Source organism: Danio rerio, chromosome 4 (assembly GCF_049306965.1).
Source record: "Danio rerio strain Tuebingen ecotype United States chromosome 4, GRCz12tu, whole genome shotgun sequence".
NCBI classification, from domain to species: Eukaryota; Metazoa; Chordata; class Actinopteri; order Cypriniformes; family Danionidae; genus Danio; species Danio rerio.
In genome coordinates this window covers 43,545,216-43,561,698 of record NC_133179.1, presented here as the reverse complement: position 1 = coordinate 43,561,698, position 16,483 = coordinate 43,545,216, and the positions used below count along the sequence as shown (strand labels likewise).

Sequence of the window (16,483 nt, the reverse complement as noted above, 5' to 3'; positions counted from 1 at the left end):
TGCAGTCCGACCGCTGGCCAAAAAGGACAGAAGCAAAAGCACTCAAGCCTTCCCATACCGGGAGTCGAACCCGGGCCGCCTGGGTGAAAACCAGGAATCCTAACCGCTAGACCATATGGGAACTGCCACTTTGAAACGCCAGTCTTGGCACAAACTCCAGTTCATTCTGATCGCTGGCACGTCCCTGCTCCGCTTGCACAAGTGCCACTCATACACTTACGCACTCTCTCATACACAGTTTCTTGGTTTCCGTAACCGAGAACCTTCTGATCCGTAGTCATAAGCGCTAACCTTTGTGCCGCCGTCACTCTGTTCAGCACCTTGTTAGCACATTGCTTGGAGCAAGGACAAGGCTCTGTCAACCCGGAGTTCCTTCACCACACATTCTGCTTTGTTTTTATGGCAAGACGTTGTGTGGATGGGATGCTCTTACAGGATTCCTGACAGTCCCTCCAAAGAAGAGCTGAGATCCAGGGTCGGAGACTCTCTCCTCTCCAAGAGGAGGTTAAAAGCAATGGTTTCTTTTGTGTCTGTGTGTCAGAGCGCTTAGGTGTTGCTGCAGCTCAGAGACCTACAAGTGGAGGAGATTACACTGCAAGTTGCCTGGATGACCTCTAAGTGGTAGGCACTTATGCCGCACGTAGGCTGGGTTTGCGATTGATGTAGCTGTAGTAGACATTCACAAAAATAAAAAAAATATATATAAACTGCTTACTCTGAGGTTGTGTTTAGGGTTGGGGTAGGAGTAAAATTGAATAAAACACAGCAGGTTACCGTGAGGTTGAGCCTAGGGCTGGGGTAGGTGTGATTTTAATAAACTGCGATAGGTTGTATTCTGTGCCATGTATGAGACATTGAATCAATGAAACCCACATGGAGGTTTGTTACTGTGAGGTTGGGTTAAGAGTTGGGGTAGGTTGGGAGGTTGATAAAACACAGCAGGAAACTGTGAGGTTGGGTTAAGGATTGGGGTAGGTTTGACATTCAAACATAACTGGTTGGGCGCAGTGTCTTGTACCAGACATTAAATGAATGAAAACTCCAGGAGGTTTTTACAGCCCATTTGGAGCTCAAGTCTCACCCGCTTGGAGCTGACCAGGCCATTTGGAGCAGGCTCCGATTTCTATTTATACCTTTCTCAGTCAGGTAACTTCCTTTTCAGTAGTATGAGCGTCTGCACTGTGTGGCATATTTGCAGACATATAGCAGAGACCGAAACATTGCTCACACTTGTCTGAGGTGGTCATTTTGACTGCAATCTTGTTTTAGGTTGTCACTTTGTTTTTGAATCTTGTCGGCTTTCCGAATGTGTATCTGTGCTGCAGTAGAACGCCTTAGCCTCACAGCAAACATTTTGGTCTACAAGCTGTCACTGCTGTCTTCCCAGAAGAGTGGCTGTACTGGTTTCTTCTGGAATTCCTGAGGGATGTACGGGACCAAGACATGAGAGCAGTTGGGGCAGACTTTGAACCCAGGGGAGCACCCCACAGGCTCTGTGCTGGCAGCCCCAGAAACTTGATCCACTCCAAAGTAGAACCAAACAACTCTGGCAGGGGCAAACTGCAACTGCAGTGCACTGACTGAGAGCAATGCAATAAATCCTGAACGAGCCAGCCAAATGTCGAATCTAGAATCTTCTGATCCGTTGTCAGACATGTTATCCATTGCGCCACTGGCACACACTGTGCAAGGAGTGCTCAGTAGCATGCTGTTTGGAAAGAGCACATGGCCCGGTAAACATGGAGTTCCTTCAACGCATGCTGTGCTTTGTTGTCATGGCAAGTTGTGGTGTCGATAGGATGCTTTTACACAGAGCATGTGACAGTCCCTCCGTAGAAGAACTTTGAACCAGGCTCTGAGACTTTCTCTTCTATAGGAGGAGGTTGCAAACATTAGAGTTATTTTTGTCAGAGCAGCTGCAGCACACCTGGGTGGAGGCCCACAGCTAGGCTAGAGGGCAACCTTTAGCCAGGCCTTCCCTGGTGGTCTTGTGGTTAGGACTTAGTGCTCTTACCGCTGTGCCCTGGGTTCAATTCCTGGTCAGGGAGCTTCCTTTTCACCTCTATGATAAACTTTGAGCAGTGTTGCCGATGATCTCTTCACGAAAGCAGCTCTGAATGCAAAAGATGTCCTTCGAGCCGCACTGTAAGACGTAATAAGACACACTCTGGCACAGACATCAAGTCTGCACGCTGGAATACACACTATTATCTCATGGTTAAGACGCAGCTTCAAAATTTAGTTTCAAACCGGAAGTACAAATTTGCTTGAAATAACGCAAAAACAACCAATTTACACTTTTTAGTGAAATATTTGTGTCCTAATAGTGTTTTTAGCAGTGTGGGACACATATATGACTGTCAACAGCTCAAAAATGTGTTTTGGAGTTTCGTGACCCTTTAAGGTACAAATACACACATGAAAATCTTACTTTGTTTTTCTTTTAACTAAGTATATTTTTATATGTTTTGTTGTTTTGTCTCAAATTATTTTATGTAGGACACAAATGCCTCAAATGCAGCTTTAACATCATTGGAATAAATTATATTTTAACATATTCAACTGGAAAAGCTAACATATTAAAAAGGAATAATTATTTACAAGGTTACTTTTATATCTGCATTTTTATAAACTAAAGCAGTTTTGTCCCAAACCTTTGAAAAATAGTCCATGTTGTCTTTATATTTTTAGATGTTTCATTTATTACAGATTTTAGTTTATTCTTTCAAAATATGTAATTATGCTGTTGAAGTGATATTGTGCTATTTTGCTACATAGTAGAAGTGAACTAGTTTTGTTTTGTGTTAAAGCCACAATGGCCCTGTATAAAAGTGCTTTACTGGGACCTTATAGGCACATTTTGTGCCTGGACTCAACTTAGTATTAGTGGGACCTAACTATTTTGTTAATTACTAAATGCCCACAGAGCATGCTCATAGGACTTACTTCTGACTCAGATAGTATACCTATACTTCGCCCATTGTGGCTATATACACTCCACTTTGTGTGGACTTGCTATGGGCCCAAAGTGAACTTCTGTTTCGAGTGGGCCAACCCACAGTTTGGTCTAGCGACATTGTATATGTTTTTGGTATAGACATGTTTCTTTGGAAATTTGTGCAGTAATACTGTACACTCAAGTACATGAAGGTGAGCTTTAGCAAACAGCATAATACATTCAAAACTATTGTATAAAAATAGCATATCTTATTAAAAAAAAGCATATCTTAATTAAGATATAAATTGGATCTCATTGAAATACTGTAGAAATTATCCAAAAGGATTTTTATGTATTGTACTATAAAACAATCCTATAGCAATGGTTCCAAAATATGATCAAAATTCTAATTGAATTCCTTCAAAGAAATCCTATAAGATGCTTCTTTTTTGTCTGTTTGGCAGTGCCACAAAAAATTCTGTGAAACCGGTCCAATCTACTTTTTGTTCATGTTGTTTTTTGTTATGTGTGTCAGCAACTCCCTGGATGCGTATTACAGTTCACAGGCAGTAATAACGGCCCAGTGGCCTAATGGATAAGGCACCAGCCTTCGAAGCTGGGGATTGTGGGTTCATGTCCCACCTGGGTTGTCTTTGATGCAGATCTTATTAAGTTGGCTATGCAGCACAATCCAGTGTGACCTTCAAAAAGCTAGGTTTATACCCTTAGGTCAAAAAGACATGACAATGGAAAACTCTTTAGAGAATCTGTTTTGTCATTAGGTGTACACACCAGATCGTCTGAATGCAATATGGTATAGGAATCCTAAAGTGCTGTTTCCTGAGTTATAAGAACTTCCTGAGCCATACAACAGATATGGCAAACGCTAGTATTGGCCCAGTGGCCTAATGGATAAGGAATCAGCCTTCAAAGCTAGGGATTGTGGGTTTAAGTGCCATTTGGGTTGTGTTTGTTGGGTTACATATAAATTGTATGGAAAAAATCCTGACATGTCTCCTCAAAGCTTATGCGTGATGATCTAAGGTCAATAGTTCGCTAGAGAGAGGGAGGGAGATCTTGACTTCAAGCACCCGGTGGCTTTCAAATAATGGTCTCATGTTAGGTGGATGATGATGAAATGCAAACAAGAAAATAGCTGCAGAAAGGTTGTGATTTCATGTTAATGAGAGTGGCCTCGTCTGGAATTTGAAACTCAAGACCAGTCTCAAACCACACCCCAGGACCAATGAAACACGAATGTGGATGATTACACAAAGAAAATGTTTGTCCATTAGTTGCAAACATCTTATTTGATAGAATGCGAACTGGCATCGAGATCCCAAAGTGCAGTTTTCCATGCGTTGGCATCTTGTTGAGGGCATACAAGAGCTACATGACAAAAACTTGGTAACATGGCCCAATGGCCTAAAGGATAGGGCATCAGCCTCTGAAATTGGGCGTTGTGGGTTCAAGTCCCATCTGGGTTGTCTTTGAAGGTCTTACTTCAAATTGGGAGCAATGTTTGTTGGATGAAACACAGTAGCTGTAAAAACCTCCTGGAGATGTGTTTGCGTGTCATTAACTTCCTTCATTGTCATCCTTATTACAACGATCCATAAACAAATCTAACAACAGAATCATTGCCGCTACTTTCTTTCAAATCAACTCTCTTTTATTGTCACATCATCAGCAGCACGTGTGCTATGATGAGTAAAAAGCTTAGGTGCTGGCTCCAGACAGCACAAAATACAGAGTAATACAGTGCAAAATAAAGACAGTGCAAATACAACAACAATGTGAAATTGACAGCGATGTGTACAATGAATAGGTGTCCATATAGTTGTAGGCAGTGTTGCTTCAAGTATGGATTGGTTAAAGTGCAGTGCATGCTACATATTGATGGTGTGCAGTGAGGGTACTGCCATGTCCTCATGCCTAGTATACGTGTTGTGCATCCAGATGAAACGGCATAAGCTGTGGCTCCACAAAAAGAGTTTTACACGCCTGAGCAGGGACTTGAACCCTGGACCCTCAGATTAAAAGTCTCAACACAACACAATAGTTTGGCCTCATGTCATGTAGGAGACATTAAATAGATCAATGACAACTGCAGAAGGTATTTCTGTTGTTGTGGAAATGAATGGACACTTAACAATTGAAAAGATTCCTTCCATGCCTTAGAAGCGTGACTTGATCAGTACTTATCTACACAGCATGCTGGCATCAAAGATCCTATTTCTCTTATATCATATCCCTAGTCTTCCACACTTTAGGAAACGTAAACATTCAGGACGTGCCATTAGCACAGCCTGCACTAAAAGGAGGTTGGAGATTACGGATGGCAACACAGAGTGCAATGCCAATGTCACCTTGAAAAACCTGCCGTGACCCGGAGTTGCTGCGGCCACAACGCAGAGTACTAACCACTATACGATCACGACGAGCTACGAGAAAGCCACTGGCCCTTCACTCTCTGTCATATGTCTTTAAAAATTGAATAGCATGCGCTGCCATTTTATTTTTGGTGCTTTTCCCTTCCAGCACAACCCTTTTCCCAAGAAACAATGGAGTTGCAAACAATCATGGAATGTCACAAACTAAATCCTGCGCACTGCCTGGACGTAGTCGGCAGGGTTCAAACCTGCGCGAGGAGACCCCAATGGATTTCAAGTCTATCACCTTAACCACTCGGCCACGACTACAAGACTTCTTGGACTGCCATGTCCTCATGTCTAATACACTTGTTGTGCATGCAGATAAATCTTTCAGCAAGCGACAGCTCAACGGCATAAGCTGTGGCTCCACAAAAAGAGCCTTACACGCCCAAACAGGGACTTGAACCCTGGACCCTCACATTAAAAGCGTGATGCTCTACCGACTGAGCTATCCAGGCTCCATGGCTTGGCTTTACAAGCAGGCAAAGTGTAGGGTTGTGGTGGGCGCAGACCTTTACGGCACACAAAAGTTTACCTTGAGGTGGGGTTTAGGTTTATGGGTGGTGTAGATGTTGCTAAAACACAACAGTTTACTGTGAGGTTTGGATTAATGGTTGTTGTAGGTGTAGACATCAGGGGGGTATTCCAGAAAGCTGGGTAAACATACCATCTGCTAAACCCTGAACTCTCGGTTGATTTACCCAAAACCTGCTTACCGCGAGTATGTTGGTTCCAAAACAGGTGATAAGAGTTAGTTAAATCAACCTCCTGAAGATAACCGCGGGTTAATGCACGTGCACGGCACACACCTGAAGGCATTTTCAGTAGATCGCCGAATTCACGAGTCACCATAGAAAGTCACGGTGAGAAAAAAGGCAACGCAGAGGCGAAGCTGGAGGTTTTAATCACAGAGATTACACATTTGCTTCAACGAAAGAAAGAAATATAGAATAAGAAAAAGATAAGAAAAGAAAAAATAAATAATAAGAAAGTTTGTTAGTTCATTAAATTACACGTGGCACCCTCCATTTTATTCATTGTAATGAACAATTAAACTTCTCTTTAACATCCTTTTGAGTATGTTGTGTAACCATTCATGCATTTATTTTTCTTGCCATTAATTTCTTAAGGCCACAATATGTGTATTGACTAATAAGGCTTATAGAAATTGTAATCTTTCTGGAGCTAGAATTCTGTCCAAAGTCATTAAACACAGAAACATTCTCCTAAAAGGTAATATTTAATTACTGGAGCTCTTTATTTAACACTCTAGAATATTCTTTCTGTCATGCAGCTAATAGAAAGAGGCCTGTCTAACTGCTTTTTTTTTTGTCTAACTGCTAAGTTTTTGACTTAAACCACACACTCTGAAACACACACTGTTGTAAGTGATTGTTGTCAGGTAGCTTTAGGTTCTTTTTATGCTTTTTATTTTGCATGCAGACGAAGTTCCTTCTGTTTCAACTAACAAGCAGTGTAAGAATTTGTCTGCACTTTTCCATATTTGACTATTGCTCTTGGATCACAATATATATATATATATATATATATATATATATATATATATATATATATATATATATATATATAGTAAGGGTGGAGCCGAACCCGAATACGGTATTCGGAAAGGCACGAATAGCGTGTTTTTACGAATACTTATTTTGAACAAATACTTGAAAAATTATTTGTATTCGGGAGCAAGAAAAACATTACATCAAAAAGCTGCGTTTCCTCCTGAGACCACAGTGCGTGAGTGAGAGCGAGAGAGAGAGAGAGAGAGAGAGAGAGGGCGGGGTGGAGGTAAAAGGTCTCTGGCACACGCTTCTCCACAGCAGCAGACGGAGAAGGCTCGGCTGAGCGAAAAAAAATGCTTCTCTGCATCACTATTTTGTACCTTAATTGGATTCCAGATGCAGTTTATAAACTTGTAGCGGAGTTTGTTCGGGATTTTCCATTACGCTGCATTTTTGAAGTTTGCAATCGGGTGCTCTGTTTACGCAACTTTAGCTCTGTTAGCGCGGTAATTTAGACAATAGACTGTTGACAGAGTAACGTTAACGTTCTTTTATAAAGGTTTAAACGATGCTTTTGCTGTTGTGTCGAATAGTATGCACTTATGGGAGTTATATGGTAACTTACGTCTAAATAACTGTCTTTTGCAGACAGCAAGATATATGCTATAGGCTAGTTAACCTTAGCATAGCTTCCCGTCACTTTTTATTAACTTGAAACTCCTCAAATACATTTGGGCACCATGAAAAAGAGTGAGACTGCTGCTGAGCCATTTCTTAGTCCTCCACCAGTAAAAAAAATAAAACTTCATGTTCTTTGTGGAAGCATTTTACAGTCAGTGGTGCTGCAGATAAAACAAAGTGATACTGTATAATGTGTGCAAAAGTGAAATCAGCAGAGGCAGAGATATTAAACATCTGTCAACATCTTCTATGCATAATCATTCATTTTCTTTTCGGCTTAGTCCCTTTATTAATCTGGGTTTGCCACGGTGGAATGAACCACCAATTTATCCAGCATATGTTTTACGCAGTGGCTGCCCTTCCAGCTGCTACCCAGCACTAGGAAACATCCATACACTCTCTTTCGCACACATACAATAGGGACAATTTAGCTTACCCAATTCACCTATATTGCATGTGTTTGGACTGTGGGGGAAACCGGAGCACCCGGAGGAAACCCACGCCAACATGGGGAGAACCCAGTCGAGGCTCGAACCAGCAACCTTCTTGCTGTGAGGCGACAGTGCTACTCACTGTGCCACCGCGCAACCTTCTATGTAATGTATTATCACATGCACTAAAAGCATCCTCTCCTGATACTGTCTGTGAATCCCCCACAAGCATCAATCCCCTCAATCAGCACAGCTATGTTCTGCTAAATCCTCCACAAGCACCAAACCATCAACACAGCCACATTCTGCCAGATGACAATAGCAGGGCTGTATCTTTTAGTATTATATAGAATACTTTTGTTCTGCCAGATCTCCCAGGCAGGGTTTTATTTAGATTTATTTAGCTAATTTTAGTTTTTGGAATTCTGTGCATTGGAACAAAGTTCTTTCAGAAGAAGAACAGTTTTTTTAAAAATATTATTTGTTTTTATTCTGTCTATTCAGTGTCCTTCAACAAGAACGGTGGTGGTGGGGTTCATAATATTTACAATGGTATTTTATTAGTTGTTGGTTTAACCATGGGTGAGATAATGGCTTCTATGTTATTTTCTTTTCAATGACATTTCTTGTCATATGTTCAAAAACAACAACCAATATTGCATATCTATAATTTATATAATGGGTATAATTAAACAATACTTTCACTATAACGTAAATTAGAAGTGTAATAGAAAAAAATATATATTTTTGCGCCATTTTGAATTTTACTCGAATACAAATACAAATACTTTTCCCCCTTAACAAATACAAATACAAATACCAGCTTCTCCACACATCCCTAATATATATATATATATATATATATATATATATATATATATATATATATATATATATATATATATATATATATATATATACTTTAAATTCTTAAGTAGCTGTATAAGGTCCATCTTCAAATATAAATAAAGTCACATGAGCATCACCTTAAGGTGAGAAATTTATATATATGTTACACGTTGAAAGATGCGTGTATAAAGCAGTGTAAAAAAATCATTCAATTTATTTCAGGAAATGAAGAAATGAACAGACCAAAATATTTGATTAAACAGTTTTTTGACAAATTATATTTCTCAGCACTCTTCCATCTCTTTTGTCTGCTTGGGTCACTGAGATTTCCTCTGGGTCAGGCTGCAGATAGCATGTCATCGTATAAGGCAGAAAAGGGGATCTTTTGTCCTCCAGCAAGTAACAATGTAGTGCCCAGTAATGATTCTATTGTATAATACAAATATAATAAGAATAAACATTGTGTAAAGCAACATTTGCTTTATTTATTTATTTATTTATTTTTTACTATATTTGTGTTATACAGCCTCAACATATACTGATGAGGTGGGGTCATCCCATATGTGTTGGTAGGATGAAGCAGTAATGAGTTTAATAGTTGAAACACCAAAAGATTGAGGACAGAAAATTAAGTTGTACCTGCACATTTATACTATGGACAGATTTCATATTATCAGTGTCCTTTAGTGACTGATGGAGCTTTAAAATTGGCTGCAAATGCACACAATAGCATTTGGAAACCCTGAAAAAAATATTATATAAAACAATGTAGGTGTGTGTGCGTGAATGTATACATATGAACGACGTCCTACACCTTAAATTATAGGTATATTTTCCTACTAGATTTGAACTCGCTCCGCTGTGAGCTCCGTGGTTCATTAACAACACACTGTCCACTACACTATTGCCGTGCTCAGAATCAACTGTGTAATGATACGCAGCGATTTAGGACCAAGTAACTGTACAAAAGTGTAAAAAACAGTTCAGTGCCAGGCATACTGTACAGGTGCTCATGCTGCCACATTGTACAGTTGCCTAAAATGCCCTGACGCGAATACAAATAGTTGCACTGAATGTTTTTTATGGTAAGCGCAGACCCGCGGTTTGTGACATTTGATTTTAAAAAGGTTTGTTAAATACATTAACATTATAAATTTGGTTATGAAAAAAAACTATGCACTTATAACCCTCACAATGAAAAAACTTGTATCTGTGCGTCCACATCCATAAATATTCTCATCAAAAGAGCACGCAATGCTCAGTAAACTCTCTGAAACAGACAAACTCTGGAACATAGCAACTTACTCTCTGAATATCACCTGCTCCGGAGCAGGTTATCTTTAGAGAGTAAGTTGCTATGGCTACTTAACATACCCAGATGTTACCTCCGATTTTGGAACCAAAGCTGAGGTTATCTACCTACTTACTCTCAAACTTACCCGGGTATGTCACATAACCTGCTTTCTGGAACAGCCGCCTGGAGACAACAACAATAAAATATCATAACTCTATTAAAGTTCTTTCATGAACCTATTAAGAAATGAAATTTAATTTTATTAGGAAATGAAAAAAATCATACTTTAATAATGATATTAATAATGTTAATGATGACGACGATTATTATATATTATTATTAATATTATTAAGTAGGAAATTATTTATTTAATTTTTTGGAAAAGTCTACTACAATTTGACAGATGTAAACCACTGCAGAAACTAACCAGCAGGTCCATGTCATATACAGTACAGATACTTAATAAAAGCATTAACGTATGCTATGTTTTTTGTTTTAAAAATGTGAAACTCCTAAATTATATAGATTTATTACACACCGATTGATATATTTCAAGTGTTTATTCAATAGATGAATGATATTGAAATGGTGAAATCAACTTTTTTCAAATGGTGGTTAATCAACTTTTCGCTGATATTCTAATTTATTGAGATGTTTTATTTGTATATAGCCTGCTGTTCAATGGAAATAAAATTCATTGCCATTGAAATATGTTAGGCTACCTCATATGCTGACTGATTATAATATTTAACAAAGGGATAAAGGTTATGTGTCAGTCCATTACCTTCCTCTTTTATAAAGCAATATTGACCAGACTTACTCATGTTTAGATACAGTTGATCTGATCTTTAGGTCACTGAATCCGATGGGTAAAAACTATATATACTATATATTGAAGGATGTTGTAAACCTTGACATTGTTACGACCTCAAAAATGTCTAGGGCTGAAGTCGAACATAAAAATTATAGAGAAAATAAATAAACAGTTAGCAGGTTTGATTTTTAAATGACCTTTAAGGTTCTTTTATTGTGAGAAGGTGGAAAAGGTTTGTATTTACAATAAACAAATAAATGAGTGCAAACAAAAAGCTTCAGGGCTGAGCAAGGCCAAAATAACAAACAAAACATTTACTAACTCCACCCCGAAGATAACTTACCTACTGAATCAAAAGTAAATGAAGAAAATAAATTACAAATACTACCCTTACTCCTTAACTAAACGAAAAAACAGGAGAAAATCAGTGTCAAAGTAAATGGCACTCAGCCCCTACGGCGCTCAGCTCACAGCTTTATCAAACGGTATTTGACAATCACAAAAAAAAATTGGAGGGGAGAGGAAAAAGGGAGAGAACCCCTTAATGTTCACAATTTATAAACAACCAGGAGCACTATTGATATGTTTTCCACACAAAGAAAAACTTAGAAAAACTCTCCGTCTCTCCCCCCAGCGATCTGACTCCGTCGGTTCCTTTTCAAAAGATGCTGACTTCTCCCAGCACCAACCACAGCGCACGAGATATATCCAGCTGCAGGCCCGCAGAACCACACACGTTTGAGGCACACACAATCTAGGACACACAATCTAGGCAAACCAGTTACTAACTCTTTAGCATTATCGCCATCTATTGAATTTCACAAATATGGTTTCCCATTTCAGTCATTATTATTATTATATCGTAACGATCATTTTAACATCTCTGCAGTTTTTGAACTTAAATTATGGTAATAAAAATAATTGGTTAAAGAAACTTATGACTTTATTCATGTGTCCATATACACAAAGAAAACATAATAGACCGTTTAATTGTTGGATTAAGTGTAATAAACTAATTCAAGCTCTTAATATTATTATACTTGGTATAAAAAGCAAACAATAATATGTCACTTTAAAATAAATTAGCCTACTATAGTTAACCATTTAAACTATATATATATATATATATATATATATATATATATATATATATATATATATATATATATATATAGTTATAAACTGATTATCTTAACTGATTATAATTAAAAGTTTTTATATAAACTACTATATTTTACTAAACTGTCACTGTTAAAGGTGTTATATATATATATATATATATATATATATATATATATATATATATATATATAAATATATATATGTATGTATATGTATATAAATGTATATACATGTGTGTATGTGTGTGTGTGTGTATATATATATATATATATATATATATATATATACACACACACACACTTATGATTTTTTATTAATAGTTAATTTGTCCCTATTTGTTTCCTATTACTGTAGTATTAAATTACTACAGTTTTAAATGTGGGAAATCATTAATTAAAAGGTTATTAGAAAATTAAGCTAATATATTAGTTTATAAACACTATTAAATCGCTTGAGTAAAATATTAATATAGTGTTATACATTTGTTACATGTAAAAAGATTTTTATTACATATAATGTATTATTGCCTATATTAACTTGCTATTATTTCCTTCATCATAAATTAATCCATTATATAAATTAAACCTGTCCAAATGAGATCATTTAGCAAGGCCAGCAAACGAGTATCTGCCATATTATTGTCAGATAATAATGACTGATCAGCTATAATGACTGATTAAAAACTGTTCACTCTATTATATTGAATGGTGATCGGAAACAATGCTCCCCATTCGGCTGTCTCAATCGCAATATTTGTGAAATAAAGTAAAGTAAACACTATTGTTTATTGTGTACAATATTTATTAACCATATATATCAAAATATATCGATGACGATGTCCAAATAGACGTTATAACTTTAACATCCGTCGTAACCATATATCGTTTGCCTAGATTGTGTGTCCTAGATTGTGTGTGCCTAAAACATGTGTGGTTCTGCGGGCCTGCAGCTGGACGCACGCAGCACGTCCAATTAGGGCGGGGTAACCTGGAAACAGGAACGGGACAGGACGAGAGAGGGAAAAAGAGAGACACACACAGCAGCACAGAAACAACCCAATACGCTCTTACGTAACACCCCATCCACAAGAGTCAAATTAATTTTGACGATATCACTAAACTGAATAAGCACCTGAAAGAGCATCTGCAACAATGTTTTCGTATCCTTTTTTATGACGTATCTCAAGATTAAATTCTTGAACTACAAGTGCCCACCTCATTAACCTCTGATTGGAGTTATACATCCGCGTGAGAAAAACAAGGGGATTATGGTCAGTGTACACCATCACAGGATCAGAACTACCTCCAACATACACCTCGAAATGCTGCAACGCCAGAAGTAATGCCAGTGCCTCCTTTTCAATAGTGCTGTACTGTCTCTGAGCTCTGGAAAACTTCCTGGAGAAATAGCATATCGGATGGTTAATGCCAAGTTTACTCTCCTGAGTCAAAACAGCTCCACAACCTACTCCACTTGCATCAATTTCAAGTTGAAAAGGACGCGTAAAACCAGGTGCTGAAAGTACAGGCGCACTACACAGGAGATCTTTAGCTGCACCAAAAGCATGATCACACTCAGAGTTCCACTTAAACTCTCTATTTGTGCTCAACAGATCAGTCAACGGGGATACTATGGTGGAGAAATTCTTGCAGAAAGCCCTATAGTACCCGATCATCCCTAAAAAACGCTGCAACTCGCGCTTCGTTTTAGGCACAGGACATCCCCTAATCGCTTCAACTTTAGCGTTAACAGGGCGCACTTGCCCCTGACCCACCTGCTTGCCAAGGTAAGTAATCACTGCCTTACCAAATTCGCACTTAGCTAGATTTACTGTTAAAGAAGCTTTGGCAAGCCGTGAAAACACTTCACGCAAGGTGTTAATGTGACTAGGCCATGAATTTGAATAAACGACTACGTCATCCAAATAAGCCTCGCAATTTGTCACACCAGACAATATTCTCTGCATGAGACGTTGGAAGGTGGCTGGAGCGTTTCGCATCCCGAAAGCCATGACTGTATATTGCAGGAAGTTGTCCGGTGTCACAAATGCAGAGACGTCAGAGGCACGTGCACTAAGCGGCACTTGCCAATAGCCCTTCAATAAATCTAGTTTAGTGACATAGGTTGCAGCACCCACACGATCAATGCAATCTTCTATCTTGGGAAGAGGAAAAGAATCTGGTTTCGTAACACTGTTCAGTTTGCGATAGTCTGTGCGAAACCTGAATGTGCCGTCTGTCTTTGGCACCAAAAGACAGGGCGAGCTCCACGGGCTTGAACTTGGTACTGCAAGGCCATTCTGCAACAGGTACTCCACCTCTTTTTTCATCTCCTCTCTCTACCATGGATTAACCCGATATGGATGCTGTTTAATGGGAGAAGAATTCACAATTTCAATATCGTGAAACAACACGTTGGTTTGAGTGAGGGTGTCAGAGAAGAGAGATGAAAACTGGGTTAACAACTGTACAAGAGCTTTTCGATGGGAATTATCAAGGTAAGATAAATGCTCATCTAACCCTTTTAATATTTCTGAATTTGAAAGTCTGGGTGGTACTGCCATTTCCTCACGAACAACCCATCCATCCAATTCAGACTCAACACTAGACACAAGCGCAACTGGGACAACAGAATTATTTTTAGCATCACTGGATCTGCCTACATATGCTTTAAGCATGTTAATGTAGCAAACACGAGTTTTCTTCCTACGATCCGTGGTACGAATAACGTAATTGGTGTCACTCAGTTTTCGTTCCACTGGATATGGGCCAGAAAACCGTGCTTGTAGAGCAGACCCAGGGACAGGCAGTAATACCAGCACGGAGTCGCCCACCTGAAAACTCCGGTTAGTACTATGTCTGTCAAAACGTTTCTTCATTTTGTCTTGTTTCACAGCCAAATTTTTTCGTGCTATTTCACACACACGATGTAAACGTTCACGCATTTTATTTACATAGTCTAAAACAGACACAGGGTGAGGATTGACACTTAGTAGCTGTTCTTGGAGCAGTTTTAAGGGGCCACGGATTTTGTGTGCAAATACTAACTCAGCCGGGCTGAAACCCAAAGACTCCTGAACGGTTTCTCGTACTGCATACATCATCATCGGTAAACCATCATCCCAGTCTCATCCAGTTTCCACGCAAAATGTGCGCAGCATAGATTTTAACGTTTGATGGAAACGTTCTAGTACGCCTTGAGACTCAGGATGGTAAGCACTCGACAGCTGATCTTTAACAGTTAATTCACGCAACACTTGCGAGAATAAAGTCGACGTGAAATTAGAGCCTTGATCTGTTTGGATAACTTTCGGCAAACCGAAAGTGGAACAAAATTTAATCAGTTCTCTGACGACTGCTTTGGCTTTAATATTGCGCATCGGAACTGCTTCCGGATACCTCGTAGCTGCACACATTATTGTTAATATATATTGATGACCAGCTTTAGATTTTGGCAATGGGCCAACACAATCAATCAATATACGCTCAAACGGTTCACTTGTGATTGGAATTGGATGCAGGGGTGCAGGAGGTATAACCTGATCTGGTTTGCCCGCTAACTGGCATAATTGACATGAACGACAATATGCAGACACATCCGATTTAAGTCCTGGCCAAAAGAAATATCGCAATATTCGGTCGTAGGTTTTTCTAACTCCTAAATGGCCAGAAAAAACATGGTCATGTGCAAGCGCTAGAATTTGCGAACGATAACCCACAGGCACAACAATTTGATGAACACAATCATCTTCCTCCCACTTACGTATTAGCAAATCATCCTCCCAGATGTATTGAACTTTGCCATTAACAACAGTGCCCTTATCTGCTGCAGAAATGCACTCTCGCAGTGAAGGATCATTTCTTTGCGCGTCTATTAACTGCGCACGCCCAACTTTTAAGTGAACGTCAGTACCACCCAGTATTTCAGCCAGATTTGTAATTTGCTTACTGTCAAGACATGTATCTTCAGATGTATCTTCACTAGACATCTGCATGAAACTATCAGAAAAATTCATCTCCTTCACTTCATTACGAGCTTGAGCCCGCGTCACTACACATGTAGGAAATGCATTTGGGAATTGAATAGATACATCTGACATATCATTAATGACTGGGGTATCAACCACAATAGGAACAGGGAAAACTTTCCCACCTGCCAGATCATTGCCCAGAATAAACTGAACTCCCTCTACTGGAAGATCAGAACACACTCCAACACAAACATTTCCTGTCACTAATTCAGTTTGCAAATATATCATGTGCAGGGGAACTGTAACACAGCCTGAACCCACCCCCCTTAGTATGACATCAGAACCAGTATAAGAATCGGATAACAAATTTAGAGTGCTTCGAAGCATCAAAGACTGAACTGAACCGGTGTCCCTCAAGATAGTTATTGGTTTAGG

The 16,483-nt window shown here is 38.9% G+C and overlaps 1 protein-coding gene and 4 non-coding genes across 5 annotated transcripts in view; 2 read left to right on the top strand and 3 right to left on the bottom strand.

The window, feature by feature from the left end:
* Positions 1-16,483, top strand: part of LOC137491225 (uncharacterized) — a 482,468-nt gene that overhangs the window by 147,440 nt on the left and 318,545 nt on the right. The gene's annotated exons all lie outside the window — the stretch shown is intronic.
* On the bottom strand, positions 50-121 carry trnae-uuc (transfer RNA glutamic acid (anticodon UUC)). Its single transcript has one exon. It is a non-coding gene; the product is annotated as a tRNA-Glu (tRNA).
* Positions 3,516-3,588, top strand: trnar-ucg (transfer RNA arginine (anticodon UCG)). The gene has a single exon. It is a non-coding gene; the product is annotated as a tRNA-Arg (tRNA).
* Positions 5,559-5,640, bottom strand: trnas-cga (transfer RNA serine (anticodon CGA)). The gene has a single exon. It is a non-coding gene; the product is annotated as a tRNA-Ser (tRNA).
* On the bottom strand, positions 5,759-5,831 carry trnak-uuu (transfer RNA lysine (anticodon UUU)). Its single transcript has one exon. It is a non-coding gene; the product is annotated as a tRNA-Lys (tRNA).